This window comes from Macrobrachium rosenbergii, chromosome 5, assembly GCF_040412425.1.
Source record: "Macrobrachium rosenbergii isolate ZJJX-2024 chromosome 5, ASM4041242v1, whole genome shotgun sequence".
Taxonomy (NCBI): Eukaryota; Metazoa; Arthropoda; class Malacostraca; order Decapoda; family Palaemonidae; genus Macrobrachium; species Macrobrachium rosenbergii.
The window spans coordinates 68,003,778-68,029,152 of record NC_089745.1 but is presented as its reverse complement, the minus strand read 5'-3'; the positions used below and the strand labels follow the sequence as shown (position 1 = coordinate 68,029,152).

General features: G+C 36.4%; 1 protein-coding gene across 6 annotated transcripts in view; it reads right to left on the bottom strand.

Moving 5' to 3' along the window:
- Nucleotides 1–25,375, bottom strand: part of LOC136838878 (uncharacterized) — a 532,018-nt gene that overhangs the window by 382,835 nt on the left and 123,808 nt on the right. For 3 of the 6 annotated variants that reach the window (XM_067104544.1, XM_067104543.1, XM_067104548.1), the window contains exon 1: nucleotides 24,124–24,298. The exons of 1 other annotated variant lie outside the window; for it this stretch is intronic. The gene's annotated coding sequence lies outside the window, so the exon portion shown is untranslated. Of the gene's footprint in view, nucleotides 1–24,123; nucleotides 24,314–25,375 lie in introns of those variants that run through there. 2 more of the 6 variants (XM_067104541.1, XM_067104551.1) reach the window with 2 other exon arrangements.

The window sequence follows — 25,375 nt, the reverse complement described above, 5'->3', positions numbered from 1 at the left end:
ACCATAATATGCAAACTTATAAAAGGATACATCCTTAACATTTACATAATTACATAATAAGCATACGCAAAAGCCACACAAGGACAGCAAACAGTAGGAACTGGAATTCCATAGCTTCAGTAAACTAATCATGAATAGTCTTTGTTTCACCAAATCAATATGATTAAAACCCTGTTAATGATATTTTAGCACACGGTGTATTTATGCTAATTACAGCACTTAGTGCTGTTATGTTCACATATGCCATCAGTATAACCTTACTGTTACAAGCACGTACGGCCAACGGTAACCCTAAGTTCTTTACAGAAAAACACATGAAACATTTGCCCGATTATGTCGTTGAATCAATAGATGTAATTAAGAGGCTAATTAATCTGAAGCAAATACCGCTTATCTCGCGCTTGAATGTAAAAGACCCTTTTCCAGAGAAGCCGGAAAATTGAGACATGTTATCAACAATGGAGGGCTGTGCATTTCCCTATATTGCTAAGAACGAAACCTCAATAAAACTTTTTTTCAGTATCATGGTGTACATCATTATTACCGTTATGTGCATACATTTTCTCATGTGTGTTACATTAACCTAGATATGAAAAATGCTAATAATCTGGAAAATCGCAAGCTTAACTTTTGTTTGGGGCCACACAAATAGTTCCACCTCCGGCTACTCGGCAATTGCTACCTTAAGTAATATCTACAAAGGTATCTAACAAGTAAATAATGCGCCGAAGTTTCTTCGGCGCAATCGAGTTTTCTGTATAGCGCATAATGCTCTATGAAACTCAGCCACGGCCCGGTAGTGGCCTGTGTTGGTGGCACCTACAGCGGTGCCAGACGCACGATCACGGCTAACTTTAACCTTAAATAAAATAAAAACTACTGAGGCTAGAGGGCTGCAATTTGATATGTTTGATGATTGGAGGGTGGATGATAAACATACCAATTTGCAGCCCTCTAGCCTCAGTAGTTTCTAAGACCTAAGGGTGGACAGAAAAACTGTGGACGGGCACACAAATTAGCCATCTCAATAGTTTTCTTTCACAGAAAACTAAAAAACGGATATGACTTGAAGGCTTACAACTGGGGTAACAAGAGATCTGCAATTATGTACTAATGACATCCATAAGGTTTACTATACAGTAAGAGGACTACTTACTAACTAGAGCTTCCAAATAATAAAAATAAACCAAGAAGACAATCATACTGTGAAACCGAGATAAATCTGAGTCAGTTACCCTGTAGAATCATTCAGGAAATGTGTTTTCATTTTAGAATTAGTAGTTTGGTATAACTATCTACATAAATAATGCAGCTGTAATGAAAAACCATTTTCACGATGTTCTGAACGAAATTAAATGTATATGGTAAAAAGTGCGAGTGTAGAAAGACTAAAAACTGCCTGAGGTGGTCGGAAAAATTTCAAATAAATTTTGAAACGGATTTTCAATCCTTGATGAAACTAAGTTCCAGACTGGCAATACCATGGAATGAGTAATTAACCATCTCATAGGAGGAGAAAACAGAATCAGTAATCGCAACTTTCAAAACACTTTGTACCTAAACAAAGTACCTAGCCAGCTGTTAAGTGCTGCCCCTCCTAGGCACCAAGGATAACAGCTGAATACAACCACGCCCATATTTCTCTCTCTCTCTCTCTCTCTCTCTCTCTCTCTCTCTCTCTCTCTCTCTCTCTTTGCGATTCGCAAACTGAAGACGGCAGGCTCACAAAAAAGGCATAAATACTACCACCTAGAGATACGCTTGGTAAACTTTTACATGCTGTCCTTACAAGGTAAAAATTCACTTCTGACTGCAAACCACTTTCTCACCAATGTTCGCCACGTTCCTTAGGCAACACAGATTGGGGATATTAATATTAACAGATACGATATACAACACAGCTGTTCATATCATGAAAAAGTCACAACTTAAAATAATAAAAAATAATCGAAAAATCAGGAGTGCTAACTTCGAAACGTTGACCATAGGTCAAGCTACGCTGTGATTATCTAGGCAAATTATCATAATCCACACACTTGGTCCTATCAGGTTTAAAAAAATCTGCACTTAATATTAAGAAGTGTTTGTAAATCATACTTCAATGATCAGAGCAAAACATGGTATCACAAAAAAAACCTTACTCTCAATATCCAAATAATAGATATTGCACTATTATGAAAAAACCGGTCTAAGCAATTTCGACTAGTAAAGTGTCTTATGAATGACCTGAGGTGTTTTTCTTCCCATTCCATAAACAGCGACAGCAGACAAAAAGCTTCCGCATTTCGAGTTTATATTCACTAGTCGAAAGGGTCAAAATTTCACAACGTGGTTCCTATACCTTTTCAGATGACTACACAGGCTTTAAAAGACCATTGTAAACTGTTCAGTAAGCTATATCATCCATTTCACTATACAAATTCTTCAATAAAAAATTTACATAAAAATGAACCTTCTTGCATCCGAAGCTCTTGTTGAAGGGCCTCACATTGAAACATTATTCATGTACTAGCAGTATTGAAATTCGAAGCTACTGTACATAGGATCCATTACATACGTGAAAGGAAAGAATTCGAAACATCTTGAATTACTCGTCTTGGAAACCATCTTTGGCACCTACAGTACTTGCCTATTTAACAACACTGCTCCTTCAAAAGAGATAACCATCGACTTGCAATGAATGTTGTATTGTTAAGCATCCTAAGTCACGCTATGGGTCTCTGGGAAAGAAAGGCTGGTTAAGAAACGGAGCACTAGATGTAAATCAGACATGTAAATGAAACTCTCAGCCATTGTGCGACCTTTGAACTCTACAGGCTAGCCTTGGATGGGTGAGCCTATTGTCTTGATAACCCTTTCTGCCAAGAGGCAAGTCACATAGCGAGGATCTGATCGCAATTAGCTGATGGCGCAAAGAGTATGCCTAAGAGCACGAAGCTTACTAAACGAAATGAAATACAAATAAAGCAAAATTTGGATGGCTACTTGAGAACAACGGTCCTGGTCGGTGATTTTGGGGTAATACGCAAAAATTTACGAATTCAAACTAATCAAATTGAGTTAGCCCAAAACCGGAATAGAAGAAAATGTATTTAAATTTTAAACCATAAATTATAATACAGCTTTGGGAAAATGTTTATCAACCTTAACAGGAAACAAATCATAAACGAGAAAGAAAAGGCAATCGAGAAAGAACACTTGAATGCAACATTAACGAATAACGGTTTTCCTTTACAAATGCAAAACAAAGTACTTTCGTAACCATGTCGATGACCACAGTCGATGAGCTTCAAGTTAAAACACCCAATTAAACGACCAATGCTTACGTAACAAAGAATGCCATTATTTGCTCGTCTTAGAAAACGATTAATACAAAGTATTTTGAAAATTATACCAAATGTAGTCAGCTACGATGCTTAAATGACTGTGAAAAAGATGCCGTCACTAAAGTTGAACCAGATAGCTTTACAAACTAATTCAGTCTTCAAGAAGAAGAAAAACTAGAAGAGATCTAGCTCCTAACTCAAGGTGGCATTTTAACTTGACAAACCGGCAGAAATAAAATTCATGCTTGATGAATAATGTTATGGTTCGCTGTGACTACTGTGCTAGAAAATATCATTACAGGAAGGGAAAACATACAGAAAGCAACAAGTGGCAGTCGAGTTAAAACCTCCACGCACGATCTGAATAAAACATACAGCGCCCACTTCGGCAGCTACCATCCTATTCCTGAAAGGTCAAGGAATTTTTTAGCATCTTGCTATCTTAAACAGTCCGTCCCTACTGTTGCAATGCAACTGGCATTTGCATATTCATCAGACTCACAAACAGCGGTAGATTTCTAAGGTATGGTCGTCTTCCAAACCCAATAAATATAGAGGATGCGGAGATACAATGTGGGGTGGAAAACATGAATGTTAATTGGTTAATCCAGCTTCTCTTTCTTTCATTCTATAAATCTTCAGCTGAAAACTCTTGGAAAGAGTCATCAGACTATAAATGTTATCCAGGTGGGCTCCAAAGGGAAATCAGCCAGCTGACAGAGACAAGTTATATGAAAAGGTAATAAATAAATATGAGGAATACAAAATAAAATCGATACGCCTGAATTCAGGAGAATTCAGCAGAAAGCAGGAGTGAATTTGCTCCTCGCTTAAACATTGAAGATCACAACACTCCACAACCGCACTGGCTGTAGCCAAAAATAAAACTCCTAGCAAACTGAGTAGTATTATACCAGATGCTGCAAAACGACACTGTTTGCAGTTGAAGCCTGCCTAGTGTTGTGAGCAAAACAGCTAGGTTAGGTAAAGAAGAGAGCAGAGGTTGTTTGTCATTGCAGTACATTTTATGCAACAAACATATTAAGCTCACTTCCAGTCTACGCCACAAGTCAACATTTAGAGTTGGCAAAACAAACTTGACTGATAACATAACTCTATCCAAGATTATGAGATGAGAGTCAGCACCTGCAGACCACACGGAGAACAGTGCTCTAAACAAGGAAACACCACGGGACATTCTAAAACACTGCAACTTGTATTTGTTAATAGTCCTGCAGACTCATGACAAAGAAATCTTTACGGACTGCAAGCACTCTTACATACACACTACTATAGGCTATACTCCAAACAACACAAATTCACTATGTATAAATTTCTTTCTTTCACAGAGGACCTCAATAATACGGAAGGTTCAAAAGAGGAAACTGATGGAGGCAGACGCGCCTCTGAAAGTTTGGAAATAAAGAATCTCCTCTTTCGAACCTTCAGTATTATTGAGGTCCTCTGTGAAAGTACTAATTTACTAATATACAGTATATAATATATATACATATATATATATATATATATATATATATATATATATATATATATATATATATATATATATATATATATATATAGAGAGAGAGAGAGAGAGAGAGAGAGAGAGAGAGAGAGAGATGGAACATTTATATACTGTAAGTGCGTGGGTACGTATAATTATGCAAGCATGAATGTAATAATACGAAGTGTCCATGCAAACGTGTGTAAGGAGAAGAGCATGTCATTAAAATCTTCATACTAGGGATATAGTTCCGGATAAAACATGCACGAAAATTTGATCAAGTGCGCATGTACTTGCATATAAAATGCCCAGTTATAAAAAAAAAAATCATCCGCAAGAAAATGTAGGAAATCCCCATCAGTGCCAAAAGGACAGAGATAAATGTCAAGTGCCCAAAGAGCTGACGCCCATCATGAGATGATCTAGGATGAGAAAACCTTAATAGCTTGCTAATCACCACTTGGAGATTATAACAGTACAAAAGTAAAAACGATAACATTACAGAGGACGGTTACAAAACACACTTTTCCTATCTTTGCAAGATCAGTCTTTTTCATTGTGACCACTAAATAATGAGAGGAGCAAGCGCAGACTTTCAAAGATGTGGTCCAAAATATTGTATTTTCAGTACCAAGGATTAGATAGTAGGTTCCACTTAAAACGGGAATTTTGATGGGAGTTCAGAAAAAGTTACATGACATTTTAACCAAAGATACACTATCACATTCTGTTAATATTTTGGGGATCGTGCATGTTGGCCCCTTCTCCTTTGCCAAACGGAGTTAATTTTCTTGAGCAAAGTCTCTGACATCATGGCTATTGATTGGGAAATCCCTATCACGCAAAGCTCCTGTTACATTTTACCTGTGACAATCTACCAAGTTCTTACTTTAGACGATTGGGCACACATACAGATACGTTTGTTGTCTATACAACAGTGTGTCAGGATTCTGACGGCGAGAAAGATTAATAAGTAAAATGGATCAAATTCAGAAACTACTTACTAAATACCGGGATGCCTTCTAAGACTCACGCTCACCTACAAACTTCAGCCTAAAGTAAAGTGTTACAAAAGATTGGGGGTACCAAACAAGGGGCAAAATGAGAGTTCAGTGGCATAAAACAAAACCAGGATTCGTGGAATTACTGATTTACGTTAAAATCAGCGAAAGACTTACGTTATTAAAGAACGCAAAGAAAGAGGGCATCATGCACTAAGGCATCTCCATGACCCAATACAAGTCAGAAAACATTTTGACACAGATGTGTGGCTGGGTGGACGAAATTAAGAAAATACATTAGAATATTTGTTAGACTCTTTGCAGTCCCAACATTCGTGACATTATAAATTTTCGAGATGGAAATTATTCCCTGTGCACTGCCTGCGCTAACATACAAGTAAAAAAATCGTGATTATCAATAAATGCATGCATCAAAGTAGGCTAACATGCACGTTAAAACTACCGTCAGTCATTAATACATATAAAATTCGTACATTAAAACTAGTGCTTTCAGCCAGCAATTCATTATCTTACGTGATCTTGAAGGATGCTCTAGAGCGTGCGTAAGTGTGTGTGTCCGAAGGACGTTTATCTGCCTGGGCAATGCACGCAGGCGGTGTCCGTTCTTCCCACACGAAACTTGGCTGCCGCCTACAGGAGGGAGGCGCCCTCAGTCACTCCCTGGCTGACCTTGGACTCCCCATTTTTTCGTCTCGAGGAGAGTTGCTTCTGTTGCCATCTTAGTTTGATAAGGTGCGTGAAAGACTTACAAAGACTTATGGGCCACTCATCACAGGACTCAAAAAGGGAGATAAAAAATGAACTCCTCGCAAAGTGTCAAAGATGCCCAGTGGAAAACCAGAAGAGGCTCGACCAGTGGAGATTTAATGGACGTCGACTAGACCCAGATCACACCAAAGAAGTCTTTATTTGGTACCCTAATGACCGGCCAGTTGTCAATGACCTCGTATTGCAACGCTCGTGAACCTAAACAGACAGCTTCTCAGAAGGTCCGTCGATGTAATCAGAATGTCCTAATTAAACAACGAAATTATGCGTGATTATGCAATATATATATATATTTATATATATATATATATATATATATATATATATATATATATATATATATATATATATATATATATATATATATATATATGGAAAAAAAAATTGCAATATATATATATATATATATATATATATATATACATATATATATATATATATATATATATATATATATATATATATATATATATATATATATATATATATATATATATACATATATATATTTTATATAATATATATATATATATATATATATTAAATATATATATTAAATATATATATCAAATACATATATATATATATATATATATATATATATATATATATATATATATATATATATATATATATATATATATATATATATATACATATATATACACAAACACTAAGCTACAAATGTCGGTTAATATCCAACTGGCTCTACCCCGAAAACAATACCGAAAGGGAATTATAATTGATAAGCGGTTCTTCACCTGGCAGGGTCGAACAGCGAGTACCAACGCCGTCCAGTGACGCTCTAGACCACTATACTCCACTTATCAATTATAATTCCCCCCGGTATTATTTCCCAGGTAGAGCCAATTGCATACTAAACGACATTTGTTGCTTAATGTTTGTGTTATAAATATCACAGTGAGTGATGTGATGCATGTATTTCAATTCTTTCACCAACAGAAGATGGTGACTTTATATATGGATAACTGGTGGGCCAAAAGCGGTACCTACACTTACTGTATGTTGTGATGGGTAGCTTACTTGCCTACCAAGCGGGGGCGCAAACGGATAAAATAATGGGGCATGGCCTAGTAGTAACCTCACCAAAAATTATTTACTGAGAACCTGAAGGATGCTACCGAATTTTATTTTATAGTGACGATTACATGGTAAATAACGAATTCGACCCACGCCTAAGCACGGAAAATGATGAGAGAGGATATTCTAGAATATTATGCGTCCCGAATGAATGTTTAGAAAGAGCAGAAGAAATCCAGAAATTTGTGTGCGGCCAATCAAACACTGAAATGAAGTGGTGCGTAACATTTTGTAATGCAGTCTCTCTCGGCGTTTTCCATACTCAAGGCGTGGGTCGGTTTCGTGATCTACCTGTACATTCCTCACCAAGAAACAAAATCCGGTAACGTAAGCGTTGGCACCGAAGGCGAAAAAACAAACAGGAATAAGGAGGAACACCTCCGCTTAGCTCAGTTTAGATGCGAGATAAACCGAATCTGCAATCCTTCGCCGACGTAGTCCCTGAAACCCACAAAACACCGCTGTTGTGGGAGAACCAGTGTTTCCATCTGCAACCGCTTAAGCCAATTATTGTTGTTGCCAGGGCAAAACTTCGACTGGGGCGGAATCTAATATAAATATCTGGGCACGGATACTTTTGTATATCCATGAATATGATCCTGCAGCGTTGAAAAACTGTGGAATGTCAAATACGGTAGATCCGGGCAAAAATAAACATATCTCATAAAAAAAACAGGAAAAAAAGATAATATGGACATTTAAAATATTCAAGATAAATTTAGCCAAAAAATGGATTGTAGAGTATCATGAATACCACAAACCTCAACAAAATTAGGTAATTAACAATTTACTCCAAAAATAATAATAATAATAATAATAATAATAATAATAATAATAATAATAATAATAATAATAATCAGAGGATCATATAAGAACGAACAGAAAGGATGAATTCCCAAATGCCAACTTATAAATACACTCACGCGTAACAAGTACACTAAAAATTTAAATAAAAACACACACACACATATATATACATATATATATATATATATATATATATATATATATATATATATATATATATATATATATATATGTGTGTGTGTGTGTGTGTGTGTGTGTGTGAGCGCTTGCGCGCGAGAGAGTGTGTGTACGTGCTTTACGAAATGAAGACGTAAAATTATAATATGACAAAGATTAAACATCACTACTGCACTTCTCACATTCTTCCTCACAGCAGAATTTCTAATTCAAAACACTACAAGAGCGAACAGGCACATAGGCCTAGTGAATCAGAATAATAGAACAGGCAAAGTGACACATGAAAAGAATCAAGGCTTAATAAGTAGGCATAGAGTTACAAGCGGAAGCAGCTGGCCCATTCCAAAATGCCTTTTACACACTTATTATTGGATATGTATGCACTATCTTAGGTAGTTATAATTCGCATGTTTAGAAGGGTACCTGTGTCAGTCAGGGAAAATTTTTATTAATATAAAAACCGAACAGCTATCGTTATTGTAAAATGAACCATAACATGCTGGTGGCTATTTCAAATCAAACGTTTTGACGGGCAAATTTGGACAAAAACAACAACTCCAGAAGGAATGTAAAGATAAATTAGATTTAGTGGGTTATTAACCCTGCTTCACAATTCGCAAATTACGCCGCTCCACAGATCCTTAGACACGTATCAATCCAGGCCAAAAGAAAAAGCTGCCTTTGTAAGTCAGCGGATAAATCTGTTCATTGCTGAATACAGGGAACAGCAATTTTGTTGCACTCCCATAAATAAATGAAATAATCTTCAAGACGTATTTTTCGAGTGTATCATAGGGTTGGATTGAATGATAGAATTTAGGCCACTGGCCAAGCACTGGGACCTATGAGGTATTTCAATGCTGAAAGGAAAATTGACAGTAAGAAGGCTTGAAAGGTGTAACAGGAGGAAATCCTCGCAGTTGCACTGTGAAACAACTGCTAGAGAGGCGGGTAAGTCAGGCGCAAAAAAAATAATATGAAAGGAGGTATAGAAAAAGGAATGAAAGAGGCTGCAGCTATGGGCAGAAGGGACGCTGCAAAGAACCTTAGGTAATCCCTACGGTGCACCACGAGAGGTGCACTGATGCCACAACCTCACTACGGGGTCGAGGGTATTATAACCTATGCCTTTTTGCTGTGATTCAAAAAAAAAACAAGCTCTTGGCTGGCAACTACTAGATTGCTAAAAAAAAAAAAGTTATGTTATATATCTATGTTCGAGCTTCAGCTGTAATGATGTATATTATATACATCCATACATACGTACATATATTTATATATATCATATATATATAATGTATGTATATATATATATATATATATACATATATACATATATATATATATATATATATATATATATATATATATATATATATATATATATATATATATATATATATATATATATATATATATATATATAAAATATCCATTTTAAAGCACACTTCTGAAAGAAGAGTAAAGACTTTCTCTTAAAACACTTACAAAAATTCATGGTTTAATAAAAGACAGTCACTAAAAGATTTAATGAATATAAGTGTTGTATGGAAATAAAAAATAATCGTTTAATCATTCTGAGGAATACAAATTAAAATTTTTTAAGTGGGTCATTGGTAACTCCTGCTAAAAATGCTGACAAGGATATATTAAAACGAAAATATGCATTCACGATAAGCAATCAGGAAAATTATTTCTTCCCCCTGTTAACTTGATAATGCTAACAAAATCAAGCTCTATACATATACGCTGACCAGTATACGGACCTCCCTCATCCCGGCACCGAAAACCTGCCAGTACAATCGACATGACACCGCCAGGTGCAGGTGTCGAGTAATTAATTGCGGACTCCCTGCCCTTGCTTCCGGGCGCTCTCCTCTGGGGTCGCATAAATCATTCAAGAACGACCACAGTATTCGAGAGTTACATGTCACCGCGTTATTTATCATGGATTCCGCAATCGGCTTTAATAAGGCTCTCAGCAGCAGCTGCAAGCAAACTGCTTGTATAATGAAGCACCTCTCGTTAATGTGTGCGGCTTTTGATAATGAATGGCTGTTATGATTAATTTCTAGCAATCGCCTCTTAACAGCATTCTCACTGGTTGGAGGGTAAATAAAGATGGAGTTACTTATTCCGGTTATTTTCGTACGTATGTCATTCCACTCCACAAGGATAAACAGTTTAGTTTAGCCTACTCAGTTCCAAAAGAATTGGCGGAAAGTTTATAAAATTTCCTGGAAATGGCAAGTCCAAATATTAGTGGCACAATTCATCTAGAATGTCTATACAAGAGACAAATTTCACTAAAATCCTGAAGCATCAATGGAAATAAAAAAAAATCCCGCGTCTCTTTCAGCTTCGGTCAAAGGCAGAGGCATTTAATCACCAGGTCTTTATCAAGGGCCGAGGGCTATTCGCATTCAGAAAAGGGCGATTCCACGGACGTCCATAATTGATCAACTTGCCAGAAGACTCATGGAACATCCTCTTGAATTTAAAGAGGATGCGCTGCACTTTGCTTCCTTCATGACCAGAATATGCTAACAGATTCGACCTGAGGCAACATAAAAAATAAAAGCAGACCTAAGCCATTCTTTGAAACAAAATGGACGTGCAAAGCGTCAAGATTTAATAAAATAGTGAATATGCTGCCGCAATGAAACATAAAAAAAAAATTAAATAAGACTGTACAGGTCATTACAGGCTTCTTATTTCATAGAGCGCGAGATCCGGGGCACATTTTAATCAAAACATTGAATAAACCTTGAGCTCATCATCCTTGTCTTCTGATGCACGCCTTAATCTTGCCCAAAAAGGTTCTCAGACACCAATACTTGGCCTTGAGTCCCCTATTTTAAAAAGAAGTGCATTTATGTAAAGCAAAAACGCTTAAGGGAGGAGGAATGCATTTATTTCTATCGAGACCTTGAAGTTATTCAAAAATAATGTCATTACTATTTAAAGAAAGCACAAACGTGCAAATGTACTCGCGCACATTCAAACACGAACAAGAATCTATTCGCACATGCATATTAATGATGCTCAACGACTGCTAATACAGACTCTCCAATTGAGCAACTACTGAAATATAGTTTAACTGACACCAGTGACGCAAGCATCTCTTAACAGACGGCGCCCCACCCGCATTAAGTAAATCTCATAAAACGGAAAGATATTATCTGATAAGAAAGCTGCGGTAGCCTAACTTAGCTCCTCAACAAAAAAAAAAAAAAAAAAAAGAAAACTAAAATGTCCAAGAGGTAGAACAGTGTTTGGCCACCGCTCCCCACCCCGAGTCCGTCCCCTCGCCGCCGCCCCCCCTCCCCCCCAGTCAAATAATAAACAACATAACTGCCTATCAGAGATTCATTATCGGCTGATGAGCTGGTGAAGGGTCAGAGGAAATGAAATTTACACCATTCCTGAACGTTTCCAAGTTCCATTATCTAAATGTTTCTTTTCTGTTTTTAGAACAGCCCACACTGTCTCATTCTAAATGTCGTAAGTATAAGCATCTTATTTCTTTTTTGACTGTCGGTAACGTACTTATATCATTTAAATGGATTAAACATCGAAGACATACAAGCGGGAAGAAAGTTAGCGATGTAATGGAATACAGAATGGATTTAAAATAAGACGACAAAAAAGTATATAATTATACGAGAAAGAAGTGCTGAAATAACCGACTCGAACCTTAGATAGGCAAAATTCATTTACCTAAAGGTCTCTGGATTTCGAAACGTCAGTAAATTGCTTTCATAAACCTTTCATAAAAATTTCGTCTTATTCACCAAGTCTTCAATTCTAACAGATGTTTTCTGATAAACATACTTCTATGAAATTCTGATAAAATCCCATTATTTACTATAATAACTGAATATCTATGAGCACTGGTAATATCTATGAAATAACATTAAAAGTACCCGAATCCCGCCATATAAACAGAGAAATCACATGGAACAATGCAATATTAAAAAAAAACTAGAAGCATGCTCATTAAAATGGATGGCATATACACCATAAACGTTCCACACATTCATGACCGATCATCAGTTTAATGAACTTTAAAAAAAAATGACATATCCAATCACACATCTTACTACTGACACAGACAAGTGTATCTCCAAGCTGTTAAATAAGGATCTCCCGAAGTTTATTATCCAAAGGGTCATCGGCCACAAAGAAAAGAAATCAGTGAGACTGGCAAACAGCAGCCAAAATTAGAATTCCTCGCGTTTTAAAAACAAATCCACTGAAAAGCATATCAAAGCCAACCTGGGTTAAGGGTTGGATCTTAAGTCGAAAAAGGGATGAAACCTAATTGGTGTTAGCCTTGACGTGGAGGTATGTTTTTATAAGGCACATTGGAATTGGAACAAGCACTGGGACCTATGAGGTCGTTCAGTGCTGAAAGAGCTCTTCGTTGGGAGAGTCGGTAGAGTTGTGGGCTAGCACTCGCTAGGCCCGAGTTCGAGTCTCCGACCGGCCAATGAAGAGTTAGAGGAATTTATTTCTGGTGACAGAAATTCATTTCTCTCTATAATGTGGTTCGGATTCCACAAGAAGCTGTAGGTCCCGTTGCTAAGTAACCAATTGGTTCTTAGCCACGTAAAATAAGTGTAATCCAGCCCTAGGAGAGCTGTTAATCAGCTCAGTGGTCTGGTAAAACTAAGGTATACTTAACTTCAGTGCTGAAAGGGAAATTGAGAGTCAAGGTGGTTTTACAGGCGTAACAACAGGAAGACCTCGCAGTTGCACTATGAAACAATTGTTAGGGGACGGTGGAAATTCAGATGGAAGAAAGATAAAATCAACCGAGGTACAGTAAAAGGAAAGAAAGGGGTTGCAGCTAGGGGCCGAGGCAACTGCAAGGATCCTTCAGTAATGCCTACAGTGCACCGCTAAGGTGCACTGATGGCACTAACCCCCCTTATGGGGATAAAGATTTCGTCGAAACCATCATGGTCTGATGGTGGGATTTAGAAGGGTGAGTGAAAAGGGATCGGTCGAAGCATTTACATATTTTATTATATATATAGGCTATAGTATATATATACATAGATATACGCACACACTATATATATATATATATAATATATATATATATATATATATATATATATATATATATATATATATATATATATATATATATATATATATATATATATATATATATATATATATATATATATATAACAGCCAGTCCCTTCCGGAAGACCGATACCTAGGCCAAACTGAAAACGGTACACTAAATTTGGATACTGCTTAGTCTCCCTCATCCAGAGGGTCTTTCGTCAACCGTAAGCGATAAATTTACAAGGTTACATCTGCTGTGTTGTACACAGTAAGCGTACTAACAATTAGCTCTGGTAAATTACTGTTACCACTAATGATTAGCCTAATGATCCAGACTTAACAATGATGTAGAAAGAAACATAATGATTTTTCCATTTGGAAACTAACCAAAAACAAATAATCCAATTACCAACCAATTCTATTTTCCTCATGCATTTTCATGAAATAGTATAGCTGTATCATAATCATAACGTAATCATAATGATGATATTACAAAATAAAAAAGAGCAGTGACATCAAAAAAAGAAACTATACAAATAACGTAGTGAAAAAATACAAATAAATTCCTTTATTGTGGCCAGACCGAAAAAAATAATAATACACTGCAATTGCTCAGGGCCGTTTTCTTCAAATTTCCATTTTCCGAAACCTTTAGCTTTCTTGCGTAATTTGAATTGATAACCGCGTACATCTATGTCTTTGAAAAAGGCTGAATCCACAAGCACTTTCCCAAAAGCGTGAAATTAACTCTCTCTCTCTCTCTCTCTCTCTCTGCCAAGTTCTATATTACGAAAAAAAAAATTAATTGCTTGCGCTAGCTTAGCTACTGTACCTCCCCTTCAATCTCCCAGTGTCTGAGCTACTGTTAATAACGGAGCCATACCATATGCGTCAAGTTACCGTGTGTAAATGAGCCTTAATTTGGTTATCACTGGTCTTCCTGTGCTGAAGTCGAGGCGGTGGTGGTGGCGGCTTTTTTTTCCTCTCTCACCTGAACTTTGAACACCTGTCAGGACTGCAAGAGCGCACCCCTGCTATACAGTTAACAACCGCAGATTCTCTAGTTCAGTCGAGGAGCGTAGGCTTAAATAAGCCAGTGTATCAGATACTGTAGTTCAGTTACAACCAAAGAATTCAGCATTGGCTACCAGTGTTGTCGTATAGGTTACCCTGGTTCAATTCAAGATCAAGGAATATGGTATACTAAGAGTATTATAGTAACGCCTTTGCCCATTTTATCATAGGTTACAGGTGAATCGATATACGCAGGAATTAATCTTCCATTATGAAATTTACTGTAATTCATTACTAAAGCTATAAGGTTCAGCAGACACATTCAATTTATACCCAAAACATCATGTAAGTGTTTCGTTAATAGATAAGAAGTTAAATTTTTAACTAAAAGGAAAGAGAAGTAGTTTAACAACCTTTTAACCAAAAGGAAATGACCTCAACTGAATAAATATGCGCAAGTTGTTGTTTTTTATAATCAAATAAAACACGCATTTTGTAAAAACAAATAAAAGCAAAATAAATATTTTTAAACGTGCAATTACGAAAAATCTTAATAATAAGAGTAAAAATACATGTTTTAACCAGGAAACTAAATTTTGCTAAACGCCTTATTAAGTCACACTACTCCCTTGTTGCAATATGGTCTGAGATCTTAGGAATAGAATAGAAAATAGAATTTAGACCAAAGGCCAAGCACTGGGACCTATGAGGTCATTCAGCGCTGAGAGGAAAATTGACAGTAATAAGGTCTGAAAGATGTAATAGGAGGAAAACCTCTAAGACGTACTATGAAACAATTGTTAAGAGAGGGTGGAAAGTCAGATGGAAGAAAAAGAATATGAATGGAGGTACAGTAAAAGGAATGAAAGAGGTTGCAGCTAGAGGCCGAAGAGACGCTGCAAAGACCCTCAAGTAATGCCTACAGTACACCACATGAGGTGCGCTGACGGCACTACCCCCTACGGGAAGGCATCAAACCGGCCCTGGTGAGAATCACACCATTCGAAACCTGAAGACAAGAAATCTTAAGATTCGGATTTGTAAATCCTTCTTTACTCATGATCCGCTCTCCAAGAAGTCAAAACTGATTGTAACAGTGAGTTGCAGAATCAATTAGTGGAAAAGAAAGCCAGAAACACAGTCAACAAAAGTACTAGGTGCAGCATTGATTTGTCAAGAATGGTATAACTGCTCTACGGTACAAATTAACGTTCACAGCATCATAATGTATTTGTGCGCACTTGCACGTATATGAAAAAAAGAAACTGTATTTCTGCCCAATAAAGCTTTAGTTTAATCATCTATATCATCCAAAACCATTTAAATCCAGAAGACGACGTCTTTCCAAAACTAAGAAAACAAAACGCACAGAAAACGACACGCAGTTGGGGCCAGTCCTTAACTACTCACGTGCTGTTTTAGGCGCTCTACTGGAGACGGTCAGTGATCACTAAACAAGATAAAAGCATCGCTAAGAAAAAAATGGGTACAATAATGACAATAAGCTTCCTTAATGGACAAAACTCTGATAATCATCTCAGTATGAGAGTAAAAACTACAATGACCAATGGGAAATGTAGACTGACGAGAGCGATATATCAAAACCTGGAGTGGGCCTGGTGAAGTATAGACTGACAGCATCCCTGGAAAGGAGGGGCAATGGTTCTGGGACACGAAAAGCACTGGAGGTGCACTTTTTGTCATAGACAAATTCGAAAACCATAAATTCCTTTTACCAGAGCTTTCTGGAGAATAGCATATACATTATATACAGTATATACGTGAAAAGTTGTCCATATTTATACGACGAAAATATAACTTAAAAATTACATTATCAGTTTAGCCAAAGGCCTAAACTGAACAAATAACAAAGAAAAATCATCAGTTATATTCTGAATGTAAAACTTCCCATGTAAATCTATATCGAGCTAGGCGGCATTACCAAAGGCTAAACGACCCAGGAGAAAACTTTCCTATACAGGCATATCCCTTCAATCTGAATGTGTGTTGTTAGCTTAAATAAATTACAAATTCCATACATGTTTGCTAGAAAACTGAAGAAGTCGGTAGCAACCGTGGTAGAGAACGGCAGGGAGCTGGCAACTTCATCCAAAAATATAACCTAAGAATATTAGGAGTCACTCTCAATGCAGCCACTCTTTATATATATATATATATATATATATATATATATATATATATATATATATTATATACTGTATATATATATATATATATATATATATATATATATATATGTATATATATATATATATATATACACACATGTGCATATGTATATGTATATGTATATGTATATGTATATGTATATGTATATATATATATATATATATATATATATATATATATATATATATATATATATATATATATATGGGTCTATATCGAAGGCGTGATATTTCAGAGGAGTGACATAACAATGGAATGACATATATAACAAAGGAGTGACATTTTATTGGAGTGACATAACGGTGAAATGACAAAGTAACCAAAAATGATAAAAATTATTAAATTATTAAGATTTCATAAAAAAACAGAACCACAGAATTGTTAACATATTTTAAATATCGGTTGGATTGTTGGATGGTTGTCACTCCTTAAAATTTATATCTGAGGTTTCACTCCTTTGAACTGCTCATATATATATATATATATATATATATATATATATATATATATATATATATATATATATGTATGTATATATATATGTATGTGTGTGTATATATATATATATATATATGTGTGTGTGTGTGTATAAATATATAAATATATATATATATATATATATATATAAATATATATATATATATATATATATATATATATATATATATATATATATATATATATATATACAGTATGTGTGTTTGTGTGTGAGGAAACTATTGATGAGTAAACCACAGCTCGATTCGCCAGCTTGCGCGTGCATGCTGCAGTGACACAAATGAGAGAGAGAGAGAGAGAGAGAGAGAGAGAGAGAGAGAGAGAGAGAGAGAGAGAGAGAGAGAGAGTTCCTAAATAACTCTTCGTGCGAAACGCCTCAAGATAGATTAGTCCATTTTCGTGTCCCAATAGCTTAAATGGGCCTAAAGAAACCTTTCTTCCTTTCCATATGGTAATGAAAAATGAGAAAAAAAATGTTGTTCCTTCACAAAAGGAAGCTTGGGAGGCTGTACCACACTCAACCAGCACAATAACCCACCGAGATAAGCCGGCCAAAGGTCACCACCCACAGTGAAAGTTAAGAGAGACAGAGAGAGAGAGAGAGAGAGAGAGAGAGAGAGGGAGCAGCTGAAAACGTAGTGAGAGCCAAAGGAAGCAATGCCCAAAGTTTCTTTTTTTTCAAATTAATTTATTATAATGGAAAAAATACATAAAAAAAACAAACGTGGCTTATAAAATCTGAATCTCTATCTTTGATTTGAAACTTCTCATTTACACTCTTAAATACACAAACAAACCCATCCTGGTATACTGTGACAGGGCAACCTTACTCTGTGGCACCTGATGCCTGAAAGGGCCGAGAATGCAAGGACATTCACCGGTCGAGCTTAAAGGTTGGTGTTTAGTATCTAGAATCTTTTTTTATTAAACGAACTGAATTCCACTGGAGAGTCCGAATGAACCAGCTGTTTGTTTTAGTTCAAGTTACAGCAAAACAGACTTGCTATAGGGTCGCAACATAGAAGTGAACACTGGCTAAGAACAGAGGATAAGCCTTTCTCATTTCCTTTTTAATATAAATTCAAATACCGTGCACTAAGAAACCAACCACAACTCAGTATAAGTACACTAATCTCTTCTCAGTATATGGTACAAGCATTTGCTATACCTAAATTAGCTGACAAGATAATAAAAGAAGACAAATAAAAAAAAATCTAAACTGTATGGAAGGAAGGGAGATTCCTCCGCCATGGAAAGAGAAGAGGAAGTTAAACGAGGAAAAATAACATTAATAACGTATAAAGCCACGTTCCAGAAAGTAACTAACCCACAAAAGTTCATGAAGGATAACCACATCCTAAGCTATACAAACAAATAACAACGCCATATAATTTACATTAGATCACAATTATCATATTACCACATCCATCTATTATCAAAACGATCATGTCACAGTTCTTAAAAACTACTCAACATTTTAGGAAGGAATTGTTAACCCGCCCTACTTTTTTTTTAAATAAAACTTTAGTGTCATCCATCCCCTCTAAGTTTTCGGGTCTTACGGAGACGTAACAATTTATTACATTTATACGACATTATAATTATCTACCGGTCCTTCCTCCAGCCAAGATTATAAAACTTTTTTTATCGCCAGCTCTTCCCTTAACTATCATTCCCCAGAAAGATGACTTCGCTGTATATTCACAAGAAGCCTTGTAACACCTGTCACACTATCACCTAAGTCCCTAGACTTCTGTTCAGCAGCTGGTTCCGTTCCTCTGTCGCGCGCTCCGGAATTGTTCCTAATCTTTGTTTCCCTCGATTCCTCAAATACCTTGCCGGTTAATTCTTTCTACAAGACACTGTTCGATAAACGCTTTGTATAAAAGAATTCATTAGTTGAAGCTCTTCACTCTTGGTAAGCTTTACTTGATAGGAAAATAGAAAATGCAAGTCACACAAACAAATGCATTAAATGCCGTCATACTTCTGACAGGATACTTTTAGTCGTGACTCCTTAACTTGTCTGCCGTGAAAGCAACTCCGTGAGTTGATGGCTTTAGCAATACGTTTCCTTTTGCAACAAGGCATTTTACGCTCAATAACGAGCGAGCCATACAAAGGCATGATATATATTTATAGTAAAGAGTCTGGCATTAGAAAGCAGATACTGAGACAGTCTGATTCAACACACGGAGTACACCGAAACAATTCCACTAGTGTAAAGACCTCTTAATTCTGTAGTTCAACGTCAGAAACAACCTAAAAACCACTAATTTGGAATTGTGTTGCTTAAAATACTGTTACTAATATAGAAGAAATTGATCACGATACATTTAAGGTCTTATAAGACAAAATTTTTAATTAGACCGAGCATCAAAACCGTCCCATAAGACAAAGGAACATGAATATAAAATAAATTGCACTTTAACTATCTTAACGCATGACCACTAACAAAGACGGTTTTCCGAATACGTTTCCGAAAAGTAATGAACAAAGTCTCTTATCAAAGTCTTCCAAACTTTGTTATTATTATATAACGCTCTCCGAAAAGTAATGAACAGAGGCTCTTATCCAAGTCTTCCAAACTTTGTTATTATTATACGAGTATAACGCTCTCAGCTACACTACTCTCGCTAACCTTAGACAAGTTACTATCAGTGTCATCAAATTCTTTGTTCCAATATCCCACAAAGTATATTAACAGATTCGTGAAGGTATATTTTTCCTACCTTTAACTCGCTCAGAATACTCTGACACAATGTATAGTACAAGAATAACATGTTTGGAAATTACCTATAGGCATATCCTCATTAAAATTCTCTCTCTCTCTCTCTCTCTCTCTCTCTCTCTCTCTCTCTCTCTCTGAGGCGTTCCGTATATTTTTAGTATGGAAAACAAAATCTTTAAAAACTTTCTCCCAAGTCATATTTTAGAGTGAGCACATAAAAATACAGAAATTACGGTATATGAAACAAATATTGAAATTCTGTCTAATGTTAAACACCTCCAACCCATTCTGAACATGCACAATATTTTTCTATTTTCTGTTCTGCCAAAAAATTAGTCTGGTATATCAAGCAAACTTGTGCAAAAAAAAAAAAAAAAAAAAAACTGAAACATGTACTGGTGTCAAACAGCACTGGTCATTAATAACAGCCACACTTATTGTGGTCCCTTTGCCCTCACATCTCGATCAATCAGTGGAGCTTGTTTTTCTTTAACGAGACATACAGGTACTTGCACGCCACTGGACACCACTGAGGGTTATAGAACCACCAGGATAATATCACAAAATGACCAAATTTCACGGTTTCTTTCCCTTTTTTGCTTTTGACATTGCCCTGCTTTGGTCTTCCTTATTTCATACTTGGCCCGGTGCGTCACTAATTTTTCTGACAAACTTAGAATGACAGATAAATTCCACCAAACGTGCGCATTGTTATGTCAAAACAGAGCCAGACCGACACTTTGGTTCTCAATGATGCTAATTTTTTTTGCTACCAATATAGTGTACCCATTCGCAAAAATACTAACAATAATATAACAGGTTCGAGGCTGAGAACCCCGATCCCAGGGACGTTACGTACTACTCGGACCAATTATTCAGCTACTTCCATATGGCCCTATGGTGAGAGAAAACAGAGGGCAGCCCGAGATTGGGGGGACGGCTTGTCTTTAACAAGAACACCATCGTTACAGAAAATATATTGATACACGCTTATTACAATGAATGATTTTATTTTATTTATTTATTTTTTTTTTTTTGCTATAAATGTGATGCCAATTCATTTCTTAATTATTTCAACTGCTGCTGTTCAAATGGTTTATTTCCATACCTTTCACTGTCATCCGAGGCTTTCGGAAACATGGAGAGATTGTATATACTACAGACATGACGTACAAAAATGAGCAAGCCTCATATACCTAATTAAAACAGAAGGAAGAAATTGTGGGACTTCAAAGAATTGTATAGGAAGAGTAGAACCACCAGTGGATAAACTGAATCGCACGTAATCATAAAAGTGAACAAAGGGTTCTGGCCAGAGACCACTCCCAAGAACGCCAGAGACTGCAAGCTATCTCTTAACATCGTTGGTGTTATATAACAATGCAAATACTTCATCCAACGTGTTCAACTAAAACCCCTTTAAAGTTATACAGAAATCGGGGTTGAGTACCACAGGCAAGTTATGCCATGAGGTGACAGTCTCTAACTAAAGAAAAAGAGCCAGGTTGTAAAAGTGAGTAAAATATACTTCGACCACACAAATATGACCGTAAAAACTAACATGTAGCGAGGATACATCAATATCGTTAGCAGTAAAGATGGTTTTAACATGTAGTTTCAAAACGCTGTCAGCTTCGAAAAAAATTGTGACTAGACACCGATAAACCTCTAATAATTTATGCAATGTTAAATTATAATAGTAGATGGCTTAACAACGCAGACGTCTTCGTATCTAGTCCTGATCCTCTTAACGTAAATATATCAGTTCTTAATGCCTGTCATTCACAAGTTGTGGTGATTAACGTATCGATATTACTTACAAAATACTTTAATTTCTGTTTTGTAGTTCTCCATTGTAATTCACTAAATCTCAGTTTTAATACCGGTTATTCATCTGGTTTGGTTCGAATGGTAACACTCCTACTGTATTTAACTAAGAAGCTAGGCTTCAGTAACGCCAAAAAAAAAAAAAATATTAATTTTATAGTCATTCTCAAACAAACAAGGATTATCAGAGAAACCAGCGTTGGGGCTGATCTATTACGGAAACATGAGAGAAAACGTGCCACGGTACTTCATTAAATGTCGCTTATTCAGAGGTGAACGACTGAATAAATATAAGGTACCCGGTAATGACCAGAGGTACGGAGTAACGGGTACCTCCCGTCCATATAATTTCTTTAAATCTGAATTCTACTGTTTGTTACTATTGTTTTCCTTTCCTGAGTTATGGATAGTCTAAAAATCTCAAGGATGAAATGTTGAGCTTGTCAGTTATGGGTAAATTAATGGTAATAACAGCAAAACTACATAAACTATGCCTGCAACTTTAATTCTTTCTGGAATGTGGGTACACAAAGATCCGACAGGACTTCTTTGGACACTATGAATTTTGTTACCGTAACTCGTAATCTGGTCAAAATGTAACGATGGTATTAAAGACATAACACTTTGCTTGTTAAAGAGGCAATATCCCAAGTAACTCTAAGACATTCAGATATGACTAATTTGAAAACCAACACTTTAGGTTTCTGTCGCTATCGAAGATCTCGGCTATCTCATAAAATATTTTGGTGTGAGAATGTACACCCGAAAACCCTGAATAAAAGTCTACCTGTATGAAGCACAGAGGTTACCACTAAAGACTGCAATGTGTAACCCAAACGAAAATACAACTCGCAAGTTTTGTGGTTCTTCAGAAGCGAGTCTCTGACTTGCAATTTAAAGCCATAAATTTAACTAGTCCCTCTGTTCGACTGCTTGTAACTGCTTTTTAGCATTTCATTCGTAACTCAGAATTCAGTAGTCATTAACTGGTCATGTGGGCATGCTGGTAGTGGGGATGGGGGGAGGCCAAAACTTTAAAGTAATGTGTTACGTTTGAGTGCCATGGTCACTCCCGACGTTAAATGATTGTAAATTAGGCAAACAAAATCCTAATAGGCTGCTCTAAAGTTAATTCATGCCGTCTTGGCCAAACTGAGAAAAACTCTACCAAAATTTTAATAAAAAAATAAATGGGTATATCATTCAAATAAAGCTTCCTCATGAATGATGCACAAATGAACAAACCCATTTGGATGAATAATCCTAACCTATATAACTTTCGCTATTATCCTAGTGCACACACTGGCCACGTGTCATAGGCACTGGGACCTGTCCCCCAACTGGCTGTCGGCCTAAGAACAGGAGATCAGCGCCTGCCCGATGAGCCTACAGAAGCCCAGGAGGGCTTTAACTCATCTAAACCTAATTCTGAACAAGCTGCATATGTAGTCTACTGCAGGGCAGAAATACAGCAAATACTGAGGATTAAATTTTGCTAGAATCTACTCAAAAAGCACACATTCACATCCCCTTCCTCAACATAAAGCCTTAATCTAGAAGCCATGAACACGGATAGGTCTAGTAGTCCTCACGTCTTCCTGAGCTCAAGCTAGGCCAACGTCCATTTAATCATAAGCTACAGCCCGGCTGGTTGGTCTTGTGCCAGCAGGACCCCTTGCCCTAAGGCAAGTTAAAATCTGATAAGGTGAAAGAAGCTTGGTGTAGACCTCCGGACTCTGTACAACCAATTGAGACGACGGAACTAGTGGCAAGTAAACCGGTGGTTCATCCCAAAGATACGTTTGCACATTAAAGAAACTAAAATTTGTCTGAGTCTCAAAATATTAACTGTTTATCATTTCATTGAAAGCATCATTGAACCAATGATACTTGACAGTTAGGAAAGAAGCCGGAATAGCTCCTATACATAAAAAAAACAGAATCCAGAATGTTGCCGTATCAGCTTTATTCCTTCCTTGCCACTTTACTTACCTTTGTGAAATGGGCCTAGGCTATCCGACAACTGATTAATAAACTTTGGCAAGTGCACTAACGCGCCTATTCACAACATACCTGATAATTTTAGTTTACTCCGCAGAGCACTTGATGAAGAGAAACTGTCCCAAAAAAAAAACGCTGAATTGTTTTTTCATTGCCCCTTCCTGGGCAACGGACAGTCAGTGAGCAACCCTCTGACAACAGTTATCACATGTACACTTCACAACACCCACACGGAGACTACCTTGGCAAGGCTCAAAGATGCGCCATCTTTGAAGAAATTCTGCAACAGGTGCATTGAAGTTGTCGTACCGCACATACTTTAAACTCAAATAGTTAATGTAGATTGTAAAGGGACTATGACATATTTCACTTAGTGTCTAATATAAAAAAAGATGTCTGCAAAGAATTTACTAATTATCAACCGAATTTTGCGCATAACGACATGGATAGTTTTCGTACGTCGTGTTCAAATTCCCGAACACCACTTGTCTGCCGATACCGGCAGCTCTCTCTCTCTCTCGCTCTCTCTCTCTCTCTCTCTAACAAGAAGTATTGAAAGATATTGCGATACGGCTTAGTAGTACTGATTATGTTGACAGCCAAATCAAAGTCAATGAAGAATTAAACACATTACTAAGAACATGTTATCCCTATAGAATTCTGAGTAACAAATAATTGATCATCTAAATACTGAAACGCGTTGCTTGTCAACTATAAAAAAAAAAACATTTTTTCTTCTTTTGTTTCATGATGATTATGCTTTACCACTCAAGACGTACATTCAAAATGGACCTGCAGTGCTAGAAAAACGAAAAAATTTGAAACTATGGACTATTGATATTGTTTCAAATTTGATTTTTAATAGTAATGCTATATAGACAAATACATGCTCTAACGACTATATCGTACACATTGATTCAGAATCTTGAGCGCCTATTTGTAATACAGTATATTCATTCATTTACTGCAACGTATTGCAGTTATTTTTGTATTCTTATACACTGGGTCCGTACTCTTTAGGGTATTACAGCATGTTAGGCCTACTTGAAGAAACATTGCATTTACTTCAGATACTTTCACCCATTATTCATTTTATTTATTCATTTAAGACAGTTTAAAGTTTCAATATCTCTCCGTAACTGGTCTTAGTGATATTAATTGAACAGTATGCTTTGGATATGTATATGCAATATAAATAAATATATACACAAATTATGTGTGAGACCATTTCGTTAGGAGTCGGGCTGTTAAGGTGGGGTAGATTTCGGTTAAATTCCTCACCTTCCATGGCGATTTTTAAGGTCCCCCTTTGAAAAAGTTAAGT